Consider the following 19,384-nt stretch of genomic DNA (forward strand, 5'->3'; position numbering starts at 1 on the left):
TTGGTGACTATGGCCTTATAGTATAGTGTGAAGTTGGATAATGTGATGCTTCCAGATTTGTTCTTTTCACTTAGTCTTGCTTTGGCTATGCAGGCCTTTTTTGTTTCCATATGAATTTTAGGATTGTTTTTTCTAGTTTTGTGAAGAAGGATGCTAGTGTTTTTATGGGAATTGCATTGAATTTGAAGATTGTTTTTGGCACTATGGTCATTTTCACAATATTGATTCTACCCCTCCATGAGGATGGGATGTGTTTTCCATCCCATTGGAAGCACTTGTTTGTGTTATCTATGATTTATTTCAGCAGTGTTTTGTAGTTTTCCTTGTAGAGGTCTTTCATGTCCTTGGCTAGGTATGTTCCTAAGTGTTTTATTTTTTTTGAATCTATTGTGAAAGGGGTTGAGTTCCTGATTTCTCAGTTTGGTCACTGTTAGTGTATAGCAGAGCTACTGATTTGTATACATTAATTTTGTATCCTGAAACTTTACTAAACTCATTTACCAGTTCTAGAAGTTTTTTAGATGTCCGTTTAGGGTTTTCTAGGTTATACGATTATATCATCAGCAAACAGTCACAGTTTGACTTCCTCTTTACCGATCTGGATGCCATTTATTTCTTTCTCTTGTCTGATTGCTGTGGCTAGGACTTCCTGTACTATGTTGAATAGAAGTGGTGAAAGAGGTCATCCTTGTAGTGTTCTAGTTCTCAGGGGGAATGCTTTGCAACTTTTCCCTGTTCAGTATAATGTGGGCTGTGAGTTTGTCATAGATGGCTTTTATTACCTTGAGGTGTGTTCCTTCTATACTGATTTTGCTGAGGGTTTTAATTATAAAAGGATGCTGGATTTTGTCAAATCCTTCTTCTACATTGATTAGATGATCATGTGACTTTTGCTTGTAATTCTGTTTGTGTGGTGTATTATATTTATTGACTTGCATATGTTAAACCATCTCTGCATCCCTGGTATAAAACCCACTTGATCATGGTGAATTACCTTTTTGATATGCTGTTGGATTCAGTTTGCTAGTATTTTGTTGAGGATTTTTGCATCTATGTTCCTCAGGGATATTGGCCTGTAGTTTTCTTTTTTTGTTATATCCTTTCCTGGTTTTGATATCAAGGTGATATTGGCTTCATAGAATGAGTTAAGGAGGATTCCCTTTTTCTCTATCTTGTGGAATATTGTCAATAGAATTGGTACCAATTTTTCTTTGAATGCCTGATAGAATTCAGCTGTGAATCTCTCTGGTCCTGGACTTTTTTTTCTCAAGCAGGAGTTTTGCCCCATAGCCACCACAGCTTTATCCGTAATGTGGTAAGTCCCACCTGAAGTCAGCAAGTCTCAGAGGCTCCCCCCAGGCCCTTGATGTAGTACCTGCTTATCACTGCTGATAATTCAGGGCCCAAGGGCTTCTCAGTTAGCAGGTGATAAATGTTGCCAGGACTGCATCCTTCCCTTCAAAGCAGTGGGATCCCTTCTGGCCAAGGGTGTGTCTAGAAATGTCTGGAAGCTAGGACCTGGAATCGGGGGACTAACAACTCTGACCAATGCCCTCTCCTGCTGTGGTTGAACTGGTATTCAAGATGAAGACAAAGTCCTCCCCACTCTCCTTTCTCCTCTCCTCAAGCAGAAGAAAGAGCTCTCTTTGGGAGCCACAAGCTGTGCAACCTGGGTTTAGGGGTTGGGTAATGCCAGCACTTCCTTAGCTGCATGGCTTGTATCTTAGTAGGTCATGTGTTCCCCCAGTTCACTGTCTCTGGGACCAGTTCAGCACTAGGACTCACCTAAGAGTTGCAGTCCTTATGGCCTAGACTGCCTTTCAACTTTACTTAGAGACTCAGAGCACTTTAGCCCTCTGTGGTGAGGTTCGCGGGAACTCAAGTTCCGACTGCTGGGATTGGTGATTCCCTTCTGGCTAGGGATAGTTTAAACATTCTCTCTGTGGATGGGCATCAGCTGAATTTGGCCTGATTTTTCTTTCTTCTCTAACAAGATTTTGTTAGTGAACTTTCCTTTTCCCGGGCATTCTTTGTTTGTACCTACCACTTCCAACCTGCCCAGTCCCAAGGCTATCATAGGAACTATTGATTTCTTCTGTGAACATACCACCACTCTGCAGTTGTTGGTCCCAGGGATAAGAATGGCCCAAGAGATTCAAAATGATTTTTGCTTCCAAAATGTTCAAACTAAAACAGAGTCAGTTTCTGATTTACCCAGAGTTATAACAGTGAAGACTTGCTAATGACCACCATTTTCTCCTCGTTTTGAAGAACACTTCTGCAATGAGAGAATAACGTAGAAGAGCCTATAGATGCAGAGGTCAGGTAACTTGGCCCATTCTTGGCTCAGTTATTTATGTGGCCCAATTACGTATCTGTTGGAATTTTAAATATAGTCTACTTTTTGAATAATCGGAGCTATATAAAAGCATAATAAGTAAATGATTATATTTCTTTTTCAATAACTCAGCTCAGCTCTGTTCTGTAAAGTCTTCCCTTCCCATACCATTACAACATCTTTTGCCTTTTTCTCCTATGGTAAATTAAGCTCAATGAAAACCTCAATTTCATATCAAATTTAATGTTCCCCTCCTTTACTACTGCCTGCCCTGGGTACAAATGATTGGACAAAAAGAAGGCTCAACCTACTCTATAAAAACTTTATCTTCTGCTTTCTTTACTGCCTTGGTGTGTTAAGGTAGAGAAAAAGGATAAAAAGAGAGGAAGGATGAGTGTCAACCTGGCACAGTTGCATCCATTTCTATAAGGTAGAGAAAAAGGATAAAAAGAGAGGAAGGATGAGTGTCAACCTGGCACAGTTGTCATCCATTTCTAGTAGCTTTGATCAAGTAAGTTTTTACTGTACACTCTAAATGTTGCTCAGATTTGCTTGGGTCTTTAGGGCTCACTAAAAGCCTAGAGATGCCAATGTGTAGTTTTGATGAGGCAATCTATATAAGGCTTTACTGGCTCCACACAGATGTTACTTTTGATACCCTTCCTCAGTCTCTTAACTTGGTTGTTGATCATTGAGCCTCTTATTTCTTGGGGACCCCTACACAGATAATTAGTAACCTGCACATATAAAGCATTGCTAGTTGCTATACTTCAGAAATAACTCAATCCGGGTATTGGTAGGAAATCACCTGCCAAATGTTGGGGTTGTGTGGCTCTTCCACTCTACTCTTTTTGCTTCTTGGACTTCTCAAATTTTTTTTCTCCGTACTAAAGATGTATATGTGGAAGATACAGCAGCCTACTACATAAGCAGATAGCTACTTGGAAGTGAGATGCCAGTCTCCAGTGTAGGTATCCTTGGTGTCTAACTCTTCATTTAAGACACCTTACTTTGGCTTCACAAAGAAGAGGAGTATTTCAGTAGACTCCTCACCCACCAGGCCAGGAATGCAAAACAGAATTTCATGATTTTCTATAGACTATAGGGTGACATGTTTAAAGATACCAGATCTGGTTCAGCAAATCTAAAAGTTTCTGGCATTTGCTACTACTTTGATTTTAGCTCTGGGTCACAATCACTAATTCTGGGGTAATGGAAAGTTCTAACTAACATTCTGTTAGAAACTTTTGCTTATCCTTCTGCAAAATAGCAAATTTCCGTTTCAACATAAAATGACTTGATTTGGTGTTCTATCTTTTAAAACCCAAAGAGAGATGTCTAGTTTATTTCTATTCTCATATTCCCTGCCATTACAAAAATAACAGTAATGTATATACCAGCCTCAAATCCCTGCATATGTTTTTCTCCCTGTTTTTCAGAAAGCCTTCCTCATTTGAACAAAATGTAATACAGAATAATACTGATAAATCTTTTTTTTTTAAATTTGCATTTCTCTTTTTTTTATTTTTTTATTTTTTTAATTTTTTAAATTTTTTTTATTTTTTATTTTTTTATTATACTTTAAGTTTTAGGGTACATGTGCACATTGTGCAGGTTAGTTACATATGTATACATGTGCCATGCTGGTGCACTGCACCCACTAACTCGTCATCTAGCATTAGGTATATCTCCCAATGCTATCCCTCCCCACTCCCCCCTCCCCACCACAGTCCCCATAGTGTGATATTCCCCTTCCTGTGTCCATGTGATCTCATTGTTCAATTCCCACCTATGAGTGAGAATATGCGGTGTTTGGTTTTTTGTTCTTGCGATAGTTTACTGAGAATGATGGTTTCCAATTTCATCCATGTCCCTACAAAGGACATGAACTCATCCTTTTTTATGGCTGCATAGTATTCCATGGTGTATATGTGCCACATTTTCTTAATCCAGTCTATCATTGTTGGACATTTGGGTTGGTTCCAAGTCTTTGCTATTGTGAATAATGCCGCAATAAACATACGTGTGCATGTGTCTTTATAGCAGCATGATTTATAGTCCTTTGGGTATATACCCAGTAATGGGATGGCTGGGTCAAATGGTATTTCTAGTTCTAGATCCCTGAGGAATCGCCACACTGACTTCCACAATGGTTGAACTAGTTTACAGTCCCACCAACAGTGTAAAAGTGTTCCTATTTCTCCACATCCTCTCCAGCACCTGTTGTTTCCTGACTTTTTAATGATTGCCATTCTAACTGGTGTGAGATGATATCTCATAGTGGTTTTGATTTGCATTTCTCTGATGGCCAGTGATGATGAGCATTTTTTCATGTGTTTTTTGGCTGCATAAATGTCTTCTTTTGAGAAGTGTCTGTTCATGTCCCTTGCCCACTTTTTGATGGGGTTGTTTGTTTTTTTCTTGTAAATTTGTTTGAGTTCATTGTAGATTCTGGATATTAGCCCTTTGTCAGATGAGTAGGTTGCGAAAATGTTCTCCCATGTTGTAGGTTGCCTGTTCACTCTGATGGTAGTTTCTTTTGCTGTGCAGAAGCTCTTTAGTTTAATTAGATCCCATTTGTCAATTTTGGCTTTGGTTGCCATTGCTTTTGGTGTTTTGGACATGAAGTCCTTGCCCACGCCTATGTCCTGAATGGTAATGCCTAGGTTTTCTTCTAGGGTTTTTATGGTTTTAGGTCTAACGTTTAAATCTTTAATCCATCTTGAATTGATTTTTGTATAAGGTGTAAGGAAGGGATCCAGTTTCAGCTTTCTACATATGGCTAGCCAGTTTTCCCAGCACCATTTATGAAATAGGGAATCCTTTCCCCATTGCTTGTTTTTCTCAGGTTTGTCAAAGATCAGATAGTTGTAGGTATGCAGTGTTAAGCATTCCTATACACCAACAACAGACAAACAGAGAGCCAAATCATGAGTGAACTCCCATTCACAATTGCTTCAAAGAGAATAAAATACCTAGGAATCCAACTTACAAGGGATGTGAAGGACCTCTTCAAGGAGAACTACAAACCACTGCTCAAGGAAATAAAAGAGGATACAAACAAATGGAAGAACATTCCATGCTCATGGGTAGGAAGAATCAATATCGTGAAAATGGCCATACTGCCCAAGGTAATTTACAGATTCAATGCCATCCCCATCAAGCTACCAATGACTTTCTTCACAGAATTGGAAAAAACTACTTTAAAGTTCATATGGAACCAAAAAAGAGCCCGCATCGCCAAGTCAATCCTAAGCCAAAAGAACAAAGCTGGAGGCATCACACTACCTGACTTCAAACTATACTACAAGGCTACAGTAACCAAAACAGCATGGTACTGGTATCAAAACAGAGATATAGATCAATGGAACAGAATACTGATAAATCTAAGAAAATAGTCCAAACTCAGTATTATCAAGCAGGAAATTGGGGTATCGAGGAATGTTACTTAGGTAAGTACTTTGACTTAGTACTCTAAATGTTTTCCAGTATATTAATGGAAAAAAGGTGAGGGTTCAAGGTGACATACACCATACATTCTACAGCATGTGCCCATATAATTCCAGTTTAGGATCATTGTTACCATGCATTTGTGGTGATTAGGGATATATTCTGTCATAGTGTTTCTCATTTACTATTTTGAGTAAAATGTGGCCAATTTGCAAGAAACAATAGCTATTCATGTTATGAATCCCAATCAACCAAAGAATGAAAATTTGACTACAACATGAATATAGAATGGGACTGGAAATTTCCAGGAATTGCCATGAAGACAGTAATTGATATGCATGTTAACTCTTGTGTTTGGATCTGCAAGGACAAAATGCCTACAAGAGAAGACCCTTCTTGAATGGAAAGTTGAGTCCTAAGACCTATTCATATAGTCTATAGTTCTTGAACTTTAGCATCCTAGAAGATACAGATCTATACACTATTATTTCAGGGATCTATTAACCATCTTAAATTGAAATTTGAGATGCTATTATTTAAATTTTATAAATATTTGTTAATAATAGCTATACGTAAGTATTGCATTGACTATACTTGGATCATTACAATATTGTAGTCAATTCTGCAGTTTAAAATTGGGTTTATTATAATATTGTAGTAAATTATGCAGTTTAAAATCAATGCCCTCTTTCTCAATCCCTGTATTCCTCCCTAGTTGAGCCACAGTGAAATATCTAAGATTTTTATGTAAAAGCTTCTAATCAGTACTACTCCCTGTTTGTTTTTCTTCCTTACAGGAGCAGCTTTTTCTTTTGTTGGACTATATAATTTTTATTCCCTGAACTAAGCAAAGGAATTAAGCTTTGAATTCTGGTGGTTAAGGCAACCTTTGTAACCTTGGTCCTCTGATTACCTGAGGATTTTGCACTACCTTTCAGAAGCTGCACTAATGCTGATGGATGCTATCTTTTGCTGTTTTAATAATGTTGTTTTAAAAATGAATTTGCTCTATTTTACATGCTTATGAACTCTTTGGATGGGGTAAAAAGGAGCTTCCCCAGACTTTTAAATTTGTAGGGAAGGCTACTTTTAAAAATAAAGTTTTGAATATTTGAGTAGTTATTTCTCTTCTGTGAAGAAAGCTGAAATCCTTACAGGGTATTTTTCTAGGCACCTGTATTTTGTGAAGGGTAAAGGTGTACTCGTTAACCAACAATCTGGGTGGGCAGACTTGGTAACTATTATACTGTCGTATATAGTTTTTTGATTAATTGCCATTTCACTTCTTTCTAATGATATGTATAAAAGTAGATAAAATCAGATTCTCTCTGTAAGGTTGAAAACATTAGACTATTCTATTTCCTACTTCTGGCTTTTCTGTAGTTTTCTTTTGTTCCTTTTTGTATCACTTTTCTTTTCTATATAGTAGTAATTTCAAGTGAGTTTGAAAATTTGGGTTCATTCACTTTGTGCATATGAAGGAGCTATTTTTGGGGAAAATAATATTCTAATTGATGTCACAATTTATGACAACTTTGAACCAAAAATGAATCTTGTCTAACTTCTTGTTCATATATCTCAAAATATTTAAAGTGATGGATTAAGTGGTAACGTTTGAAAAATCTTGTAAAAAAATCGCATGCTTTCAGGTGTTCTCTTGAACCTACATACTTATTTTTCTCTGGATGTGGAATCAGTTGGCAAAAGTAAGAAGGAAATCATAATTACAGTGTGTTCTTTATTCCTTATACAACTACTGAAGGGAAAGTAACCTCCAGAATAAAATCAGGCTCTTTTTGGAAAGCCTGCCCTTTTGTGGACTAAATCAATCCCAGGATGGGACACCTGTCTCATAGTTTTCATACTGCGTGAGACCTGGAAGCCAGGAAGATTCCAAGGTGGAGGGGGAAGCAAAACACCAGCTAAGTGTCGAGTGACTTTTTTTCCACCTTGCAAATAGGATAAAGATTGAATTCTCTCATGAGAAAGTAGATGAAAGTTACAGTCCAGAAATATACCTCAAGTGTGGCTCCCTCTTGGGTAATAGAGTAAATAAATACATTCCCCTAGTGCTAGTCATTCAGCTCTACTTTCTTGCCTCTATTTTTTGTTTATTTTCTACTTCACCCCCTCTCCCTTTCTTAACAAAATACTGACTAGAGGATTCATTGACATACTGTGGAATATCTCTAACCCTGAATATAAGAACACGGTTTTTAATCTCAATTTATATGAAATTATTTTTTATTTTCCTTCTCTGGGGATTAAATCACTAGAACATCATAAGTGATTCATTTCTACCAGATTGAGGACAATTTATTTTAGCTGTTTGAGTTTCAGTAATTCTTTCTGTAAATGAATGTCCTATATTTTAAAAGTTACATATTCCCTACTCGTCTTTCAACCCAAATATTCCTGAGTTAGGTCTAGCTTGCTGAAATTCTAGAAAGCCAAAAATTGAACACTTAAAAATTTTAAATAAAATCAAAAGCAAAAAGAAAATGCCCTATTAGTTTTAGGCACATTAGGCCATCTCTGAAAGACACAGCACCTCCCAAAGCTCATAGACCAAAGGATGATGCTAAAAATCACATGGGGAATAAAATCAATTTAAAACTTGTAGTAAGAGGCAAGGAAAAATAAGTAGGCACTGGTGGAAGATAACACACTTAGGGTAGGGGGCAAGCAGGATGGAAGGACCACACTTGCAGCATCCTGGGGTGTATACTGTACATATATCTTGTATCTTTCCCTACTGTATCATCCTTCTCTATTGATTAATTATGAGGTTACAAGGACCAGCATTGAGGATTGAGCAAGGCCACAAACAGAAGGTACTCAGAGTCAACAGCACACGTTTGCTCTATCAGAAAAATGCAGTGGTAAGTGTTACTGGAGTTAGCTATGACATAATTCCAAGAGATTGTGTGTGTGTGTGTGTGTGTGTGTGTGTGTGTGTGTGTGTGTGTGTGTGTGTTTGAGGGGGTTGTAGTGGAAAACATGGGGCCAGGATGGGACCAAACTAGATGTTACTAATTGGTGGGCAATTTGGGGTTACAGAGTTGTCTGGTCAATGATGACATGATGGAAAAATATTTTTCCCCATATTTCCCCTAATGTTTTTGTGTGTTTCATCCTGTTTTCTATTTATTTATCCTTCTGGTTAGTATTTCACCCACCTATATTCAATGCATCTTATTCTGCCTGTTTCACTGGCTTCTTACTTGCTTATGTCACTTCTAATGAGTTTTGACCACTTTGTTTTCTTGCTTTTAGAGATAAATATTCTCAAATCACACAGTAAATCTACACTATAAAAGGTTATTAACTTGTACAGGCTTATCTGTAAACTTGGATGCTAAAGGTCTACAGAATAATAGCAATTGTGATCAAATTTATTTTAATCTTTCCCCCCATATTCAGGCTAACTAGATTTCATTTGTGAGAAGAAAAAGATTTAAATGTATAGTCTTAAAGTATTATTCATCTTAGATATCCTGATGGCATAAAGATATCAAAAAATCAAATAAGGATTATAATAAATAATACAGATCCCCTTCTAAAGAATTATTAGACTATGTGCTCCAAAAGAAAAAATGTAAATGCAAATAAAGTTAGAGAGCTAAGATATTGGCAAAATTCATTCTTTGGCATAAATTTAGTACTGGAATGTAAAATCTGAAAATCCCAAATTATCATAAAATGTTGGAAAAATGTGATAAGTTCCCCGCACAAGAATACAGATTGTGTATTAGCTTTGTTTTTCTCACAACGAATTTCCACAAATTTATCGGCTTCAAACAACATTCGTTTATTGCCTCATAGTTTTCTGGGGTTGGAGTCCAGGCACCAAGTGGCTCATTTAGATTCTCTGGAGTCTCACAAGAGTGAATCAAGTTGTCAGCAGGGCTCTTGGGTAATTTAAGTTGGCAGAATTCAGTTCCTTGTAATTGGAGAACTGAAATTCCTATTTTCTTGCTGGTCATCGGCTGGGGGTAGTTCTCAGCTTCTAGAGAACTCACATGTCTTCCCATATGGATCCTTCTAAAGCAGCAATGACAGGACGAGTTCCTCACACACTTCGATTTCTCTGACAGATCCTTTTCTGAGGCAGTCTCCCTGGCTGGAAGCAGTCCTTACTGTTAAGGACTCACTCAATTAAACTGGGTTTCTCAGACAATCTGGGATAATCTCTCTATTTTAAAGTCCTTAATCTTAATTATACCTGCAAAGTACCTAGATTAATGCTTCATTGAATAAGTCAGGGATAGGAATCTGGAGGAAATAGCTTTAGAATTCTGCCTACCACATACTAATTAACTCCAGATGATCATAGAAAAATGGAGGATTCTCCATTTTGAAAATTCAAAGATGTACAGAGAAGATTTAAAAATAGCAGGCCTGAGACTGCTACTCTTAGGCCTGCTTGCAAGGTTGGCTCTTGGCTACCATGTGGTAATTTGGATTTGAGGAGGGTCCCCTGAACCCTAACTAATAAGAGTAGCTCAGTGTGCCTAAAACCGTACAAACAATATGTTGTATACCTGCTTTCCTTTTGGGAATCTGGGTTGTGGGTACATGCCAGGAACAGAAGGCTTACCTGACCAGCCCCTAATAATAAAACAGACCCTGGATAGTGAGTCTCTAATGACCTTCCCGGATAGACAATACTTCACATGTTGTCACAAATCAGTGTAGGAGGAATTAAGCCCATCCTGTGTGTCTTCACTGGGAGAGGAATTTTGGAAGCTTGCACCTGGTTTCCTTTGGACATCATTCCATGGACCTTTTCCCTTTGCTGATTTTGCTCTGTATCCTTTTTCTGTGATAAATCATAGTGGGATATGACTACATGCTGAGTCCTGTGAGTCCCCGTAGGAAACTGCCAGTGATCTTGAAGACTCCCGCCCTCTTAAAAAAAATATATAAAACTTTCAAAGAAATATATAGGGACTCACAAGTTGCCAGAGAATTAACCATGTAGAAACAAGGCAAATCTAATAAAACTCAGGTGTAAGAAGAAAAATTATAATAAATAACATAATGTAGCAGGAATAATCCAAAATTATCACTTATCTTAAAATATGTAAATAGTTTACATAATCCCTATAAGAATTTTATAATTAGACATTTTATAAATGTTATATAATTTTAGGCCAATATATTTGAAAATGAAGATGAATAATACTTTAGGAAAGTATTACAATATAGATTCAAGATACAGAAAGTCTGAAGAGAGAATTAGAGACCAATTTAGAAGTCGTCACATATTTACAAATAATATATTTGTTAACATATGTTATAAACCAATTTCACTAATTGTAAACAAAGATATCTGCATTTCATAAGTAATCTCATAGTCTTAAAAAAATAAGGACAGATAATTCTCTCCAATTTATGATAACTGGCCAGGGCAATACAGGCACCTAAATTGTTGACCTATATATAAATATATGTATATAAAAATATAGGAAGAGATTCAGAAATATATAATTAGAAAACTAAATGCAGTATCTTTAAAAATAATCAGGAAAGAATTCAAAGTAATATTAACAGGCATTCTATTAAGGTACTTCAGTATAGTAACAGATTCAAGTGAGAAAAAGAATTTTTCATTGCGAGGACATGCTCCAAGTAATTAACCCCTTTAATCATGTGAATTAACACTTCAATCCACACAGCCAGCAACCCCTCTATAGTATATTGACTATTTTTTTCTGTACAAAGGAAATAACTGCGGCAAATAGAGGTTAAATAACATGTCCTAGATGATACCACTGCTAGGCATAGCTTCAGAACTTTTGCTTTTAAAAATTATGTTTTACTGCTTCTCCATATTAGAGAAATCTTAGTAGTAAACATGTAAAAGTAAAATAAAATTTGTAGTAATTATTCACCTAATTATAAGAACATAAACTAAAACTGTATTAATGTATAGTTTTACCAGAATAGAAATGGTGATGCTGAAACAGGTTTTAGAAATTGACCTATACATAGGTGTATGATTAATTTATGACGAAAGAAAGTGTGGATTAGTTCATAAGGCATGTGGACTACACTTTTAGGTACATCTCTACACTCTGCACAAAAATTATAATGACTTCAAGAGGTAAAAATATTTTGAAAATCAGAATATTTATAAAATAAATGACATAAATTATATATAGTATATATTTACAACATAAATATTTATAACATTATAAAGTAAACTGGTATAGATGATATTTTCCAAGCAAGAGTCAATATCCAGGAATCATTAAGAAAATATATCTTTATAGTTTTATAACAAAAATTTTGAAGATAAATGACAGAAAACTATCACTAAGTATAATTTTAAAAGCTTCATATCCAGATTATAAAAATTATACCTATATAAAAGAATAAACATTTAATATAAAAATAATAAAATGATATAAATTATCCACATAGGTGTGTAGTAACCATTTAAAAAACTCAGCCTTATTAGAAATCAAACAACTCAATGACAAGAAAAATAACTCAGTCAAAAAATGGGGAAAAGACCTGAATAGACATTTCTCAAAAGAAAACATACAAATGGCCAAAAGGAATATGAAAAAAATAACATTACTAAATATCAGAGAAATGCACATTAAAATCACAATGAGATGTTAGAATGGCTATTATAAAAAAGATGAAAATTCACAAATCCTGGCAAGAATGTGGAGAAAAGGGAACCCTTACATTCCTATTGGTTGGAATATAAGTTAGGACAGCCATTATAAAAAACACTATGGAGGTTCCCCCAAAAACTAAAAACTGAATTACCATGTGATTCAGCCATCCATTTCTGGGTATATATCTAAAGAAATTGAAATCAGTATGGTGAGGAGATATCTGCATTCTCATATTCAGTGCAGGAGCATTTACAATGTCCAAGATATGGAACCAACCCAAGTGTCCATCAATGGATGAATGGATAAAGAAAAATGTGGTACATATGTGCAATGGAATATTATTCAGCCTTAACAAAGAGGGAAATTCTGTCATTGGTGACAACATGGATGACCCTGGATAACATCCTAAGTGAAATAAGCCAGGCACAAAAAAGCAAATACTGTATGATCTCACTTACATGTGATATCTGAAAAAGTCACTCATACAAGTGGAAAATCGAATGGTCATTACCAGAAGCTGGAGAGTGGATGAGAGGGAGAGATGGAGAGATGTCATTCAGTTAGGAGGAATAAGGATTTGAAATCTATTGCACAGCATAGTGACTATAGTTAAATAATAATGTATATTTTGGGCTGTTCTTGGAGATCATGGCAGACAGGAGTCAGGGCTAGATTGCAGCTCCAACTCACACAGACAGAGCAGTGTGCAGAGGCTTGCATTGTGAATTTTAGTTCCAAATCAACTGCAAGAACAAACCAGCAATCCCAAGAAGACCCACAGGCCCTCTGAAGGAAGTGGACGGCTCCTGCAGGACACAGGAGACACCCCAAATACTGTGAGTGCTCCAACTGCAGAAGTGGGAGAGGGAAATCTTCCTCTCTTGAACACACACCCCTGGAGAAACTGAAGGTCTGTTTGCAGGAGAAGTTTCTGACCTTACCTGGAGCTGAGACAGTTTAGAGAGCCAAACAAAATATAGGGGTAGAGGAAGCAGTAGGAAATGCTTTGGGACCTCGCTGGGTCCCCAAGCAGGCCGTTCCTGCCTGGCACCACAGGTATCCATCAGGAGGGAAGACAGAGAAGTTGGGGAAAACACCACAGGGAGAAGCAAGTCTCCAGCTGAATTTTGTAACAATTTGAACCAGGCAAGAAGCCTCCTGGCCGAATTCGGGAAAGGGTGCGAATCTGATGTGCAGACTCCACGGGAGGGGGAAGAACCAAGCTCTTTTCTTTCACAGCTGGGAGGTGGGTAGCCTGGGGCAAGTTCTCAAGCCCAACTTGCCCACCACCTGGAAAAAGGCTCAAGGCTGTTAATGGGGGCATGATAGGAGTGAGACCAGCTCTTCGGTTTGTGTGGGAATTGGGTGAAACCTGTGACTGCCATCTTTTCCCTACTTCCCTGACAACCTGCATGCATGACTCAGCAGAGGCAGCCATAATCCTCCTAGATACACAACTCCATTGACGTGGGAACCTTACTCCCATCCCCTACAGCAGCTGTAGCAAGACCTGCCCAAAGAGAGTCTGAGCTCAGACTAGGGTGATGGGTGCACCAGAATTTCACAAATCATTATATGAAATTTCACAATAATTTATGAAAAAAATGTATATTTCAAAATTATCAAGAGTAAATTTCAAGTGCTCTTGCCACAAAAATAAGTACGTGAAGTGATGCATGTGTTAATTAACTTGATCTAATTGTTTCATAATGTATACATGTATTAAAATATTACATTGTACCCTATAAATATATAAATATTATTTGTTAATTAGACATTTTTTAAAAGCTATGAAACTATTTTAAAAAGTAGGACTAGTTTGTTTAACAGAATATCAAAATTTGATAACATAGACAATAACCAATGTTTATAAATTGAATTTAGATTTTCAAAGTGAAAACAGATCACACATTTATTTGAAGGCACATAGGATGTAGCTACCAAAATGTAAATATTTGGCCCTTTTCCTAAGCTTCTTCTAATTCTATAAATAAATTTTAAGACAAATTTTTAAAAATGCAAAAGAGAGTTAAAGTTTCTGGTAATGGCAGGCTGGGGTTTATAGATGAGCATGTGAGCTGAAAAACATGGATAATGTTAGAATAAACATTTTTTTCCTAACACAAAGAAATAATACACATTTAAGATGATGGATGTCTTAATTACCCCAATTTGATCATTATACATTGTATGATTGTATCAAAATATCACCTGTATCCAATAAATATGTACAGCTATTATGTATTCATAATAATTAAAAATAAAAGAATTTTAAAAGATTATAGAAGCTGAAAAATTCCCATTGCCTAGTGAAGCATAGCTGTCATAACGTTGTAGCACAATGCATTACTCACATGTTTGTGGTGATGCTGTTGCAAATAAACCTGTGCCGCCAGTAATATAAAAGTATAGAAATACAGTTATATACTGTATATAATACTTGAAAATGATAACAAATGACTATGTTACTGGCTCGTGTATTTACTTTTTATAATTGTTTTAGAGTGTATTCCTTCTATTTATTAAAAATAAGGTTAACTAAAACAGCCTCAGACAGCTTCTTCCGCAGGTATTCCAGAAGAAGACCTTGTTATCACAGGAGATGACAACTCCTTGTGTGTTATTGCCCACGAAGACCTTCCAGTGGGACAATATGTGGAGAGGGAAGACAGTGAGATTGAGGACCCTGACCCTGCGTAGGCCTAGACTAGTGTGTATATTTGTTTCTTACCATTTAAGAAAAAAGTTTAAAGAGTAAAAAATGAAAAGTTTTAAATATAGAAAAAAGCTTATAGAATAAGGATAGAAAGAGTTTTTATACAGCTGTACAATGTATGTGTTTTAAGCTAAGCTGTTATTACAAAATGGTCAAAAAGTAAAAAAAAAAAATTTTATAAAGTAATAAAGTTAAGCTAAGGTTAATTATTGAAGAAAAAATTTTAAAATGAATTTACAGTAGCCTAAGTGTAAGTGTTGAGTCTCCAGTAGCTTACAGTAATGTCCTAGGCATTCACGTTCACTCATCACTCACTCACTGACTCACCCAGAGCAACATCCAGTCTTGCAAGATTCATTCATAGTAAGTGCCTTATACAGGGGTACCATTTTTTTAAAATTTTACTTTAAGTTCTGGGATACATGTGCTGAATGCACAGGTTTGTTACATAGGTATACATGTGCCATGGTGGTTTGCTGCACCCATCAAGCCATCATCTAGGTTTTAAGCCCTGCATGCATTAGGTATTTGTCCTAATGCTCTCCCTCCCCTTGTCCTCCACCCTCCAGCAGGCCCCAGTATGTGATGTTCCCTTCCCTGTGTCCATGTGTTATCATTGTTTAACTCCTACTTTTGAGTGAGAATATGCGATGTTTGGTTTTCTGTTCCTGTGTTAGTTTGCTGAGAATGATGGTATCCAGCTTCATTCATGTATCTGCAAAGGACATGAACTCATCCTTTTTATGGCTGCATAGTATTCCATGGTGTATAAGTGCCACATTTTATTTATCCAGTCTATCATTGATGGGCATTTGGGTTGGTTCCAAGGCTTTGCTATTGTGAATAGTGCCGCAATAAACATACATGTGCATGTGTCTTTATAGTAGAATGATTTATAATCCTTTGGGTATATACCCAGGTATGGGATTGTTGGGTCAAATAGCATTACTGGTTCTAGAGCCTTGAGGAATCCCCACACTGTCTTCCACAACGGTTGAACTGATTTACACTCCCACCAAGAGTGTAAAAGCATTCCTATTTCTCCACATCCTCTCCAGCATCTGTTGTTTCCTGAGTTTTTAATGATCGCCATTCTAACTGGCATGAGATGGTATCTCATTGTGGTTTTGATTTCCACTTATCTAATGATCAGTGATGATGAGTCTTTTTTCATGTTTGTTGGAGCATAAATATCTTCTTTTGAGAAGTGTCTGTTCATATCTTTTGCTCACTTTTAGATAGGGTTGTTTTTTACTTGTACATTTGTTTAAGTTCCTTGTAGATTCTTGATAGTAGAGGATAGATTGCAAAAATTTTCTCCCATTCTGTAGGTTGTCTGTTCACTCTTATGGTAGTTTCTTTTGCCGAGGCCTAGCTCTTTAATTTAATTAGATCCCATTTGTCAATTTTGGCTTTTGTTGCAATTGCTTTTGTTGTTTTAGTCATGAAGTCTTTGCCCATGCCTATGTCCTAAATGGTATTGCCTAGGTTTTCTTCTAGCATTTTTAAGATTTTAGGTTTTATGTTTAAGTCTTTAATCCACCTTGAGTTAATTTGTGTATCAGGTGTAAGGAAGGGGTTCAGTTTCAGTTTTCCCAGCACTGTTTATTAAAAAGGAAATCCTTTCCCCATTATTTGTTTTTGTCAGGTTTGTAGTAGATCAGATGGTTGTAGATGTGTGGCGTTATTTCTGAGGCCTCTGTTCTGTTCCATTGGTCTATATATCTGTTTTGGTACCAGTACCATGCAGTTTTGGTTAGCCTTACAGTATAGTTTGAAGTCAGGTAGTGTGATCGCTCCAGGTTTGTTCTTTTTGCTTAGGATTTTCCTGGCTATACAGGCTTTTTTTGTTTGTTTGTTTCATATGAAGTTTAAAGTAGTTTTTTCTAATTCAGTGAAGAAAGCCAATGTTAGCTTAATGAGAATAGCATTGAATCTATAAATTACTTTGGGCAGTATGGCCATTTTCATGATATTCTTTCTATCCATGAGCATGGAATTTTTTTTTCATTTGTTTGTGTCCTCTCTTATTTCCTTGAGCAGTGGTTTGTAGTTCTCATTGAAGAGGTCCTTCACATCCCTTTTAAGTTGTATACCTAGATATTTTATTCTCTTTGTCACAATTGTGAAAGGGAGTTCACTCATGATTTGACTCCATTATTGGTGTATTCAAATGCTTATGATTTTTGCACATTGATTTTGTATCCTAAGACTTTGCTGAAGTTGCTTATCAGCTTAAGGAGTTTTGGGGCTGAGACTGTGGGGTTTTCTAAATATACAATAATGTCATCTGCAAACAGAGACAATTTGACTTCCTCTCTTCCTATTTGAATACCCTTTATTTCTTTCTCTTACCTGATTGCCCTCACCAGAGCTTCCAATACTATGTTGAATAGGAGTGGTGAGAGAGGACATTCTTGTCTTGTGCTGATTTTCAAAGGCAATGCTTCCGGCTTTTGCCCATTCAGTATGATATTGGCCTTGGGTTTGTCGTAAATAGCTCTTATTATTTTAAGATATGTTCCATCAATTCCAGCAATCTACAAATTCAATGCAGTCACCTAGCTTACTGAGAGTTTTTAGCATGAAGGGCTATCGAATTTTATCAAAGGCCTTTTCTGCATCTATTGAGATAATCATGTGGTTTTTGTCATTGGTTCTGTTTATGCGATGGATTCTGTTTATTGATTTGCGAATGTTGAACCAGCCTTGCATCCCAGGGGTGAAGCCGACTTGATTGTGGTGGATAGCTGTTTGATGTGCTGCTGGATTTGGTTTGCCAGTATTTTATTGAGGATTTTCACATCGATGTTCATCAGGGATATTGGTCTAAAATTCTTTTTTTTGTTGTGTCTCTGCCAGGTTTTGGTATCAGGATGATGCTGGCCTCATAAAATGAGTTAGGGAGCAGTCCCTCTTTTTCTATTGTTTGGAATAGTTTCAGAAGTAATGGTACCAGCTCTTCTTTGTACCTCTTGTAGAATTTGGCTATGAATCCATTTGATCCTGGGCTTTTTTATGGTTAGTAGGCTATTAATTACTGCCTCAATTTCAGAACTTGCTATCGGTCTATTCAGGGATTCGACTTCTTCATGGTTTAGTCTTGGGAGGGTGTATGTGTCCAGGAATTTGTCCATTTCTTTTAGATTTTCTAGTTTATTTGAGTAGAGGTGTTTATAGTATTCTCTGATGGTAGTTTGTATTTTTGTGGGATCAGTGGCGATATCCCCTGTATTATTTTTTATTGTGTCTATTTGATTCTTCTCTTTGTTCTTTATTAGTCTGGCTAGTGGTCTGTGTATTTTGTTAATCTTTTCAAAAAACAAGCTCCTGGATTCACTGATTTTTTTGAAGGGTTTTTCATATCTCTAACTCCTTCAGTTTTGCTCTCATCTTACTTATTTCTTGTCTTCTGCTAGCTTTTGAATTTGCTTACTCTTGCTTCTCTAGTTCTTTTAATTGTGATGTTAGGGTGTTGATTTTAGATCTTTCCCACTTTCTGATGGGAGCATTTAGTGCTATAAATTTTTCTTTTAATATTGCTTTAGTTGTGTCCCGGAGATTCTGGTACGTTGTGTCTTTGTTCTCATTGGTTTCAAAAAACTCATTTATTTCTCCCTTAGTTTTCTTATTTACTCAGTAGTCATTGAGGAGCAGGTTGTTCAGTTTTTGTGTAGTTGTGTGGTTTTGAGTGAGTTTCTTAATCCTGAGTTCTAATTTGATTGCACTGTGGTCTGAGAGACTGTTATCATTTCTGTTCTTTTGCATTTGCTGAGAAGTGTTTTGCTTCCAATTATGTGGTTGATTTTAGAATAAGTGCTATGTGGTGCTGAGAAGAATGTATATTCTGTTGATTTGGGGTGGAGAGTTCTGTAGATGTCTCTTAGGTTCACTTGGTCTAGAGCTGGGTTCATCTGTCTTGTTGATCTGTGTAATATTGACAGTGGGGGTGTTAAAGTCTCCCACTTTTATTGTGTGGGAGTCTAATTCTCTTTTCAGGTCTCTAAGAACTTGTTTCATGAATCTGGATGCTCCTGTATTGGGTGCATATATATTTAGGATAGTTAGCTCTTCTTGTTGCATTGAGCTCTTTGCCATTATGTAATGCCCTTCTTTGTCTTTTTTGATCTTTTTTGGTTTAAAGTCTGTTTTATCAGAGACTAGGATTGCAACCCCTGCTTTTTTCTTGCTTTCCATTTGCTTGGTAAATATTCCTCCATCCCTTTATTTTGAGTCTGTGTGTGT

Source organism: Pan paniscus, chromosome 9 (genome assembly GCF_029289425.2).
Source record: "Pan paniscus chromosome 9, NHGRI_mPanPan1-v2.0_pri, whole genome shotgun sequence".
In the NCBI taxonomy this organism is placed as follows: domain Eukaryota; kingdom Metazoa; phylum Chordata; class Mammalia; order Primates; family Hominidae; genus Pan; species Pan paniscus.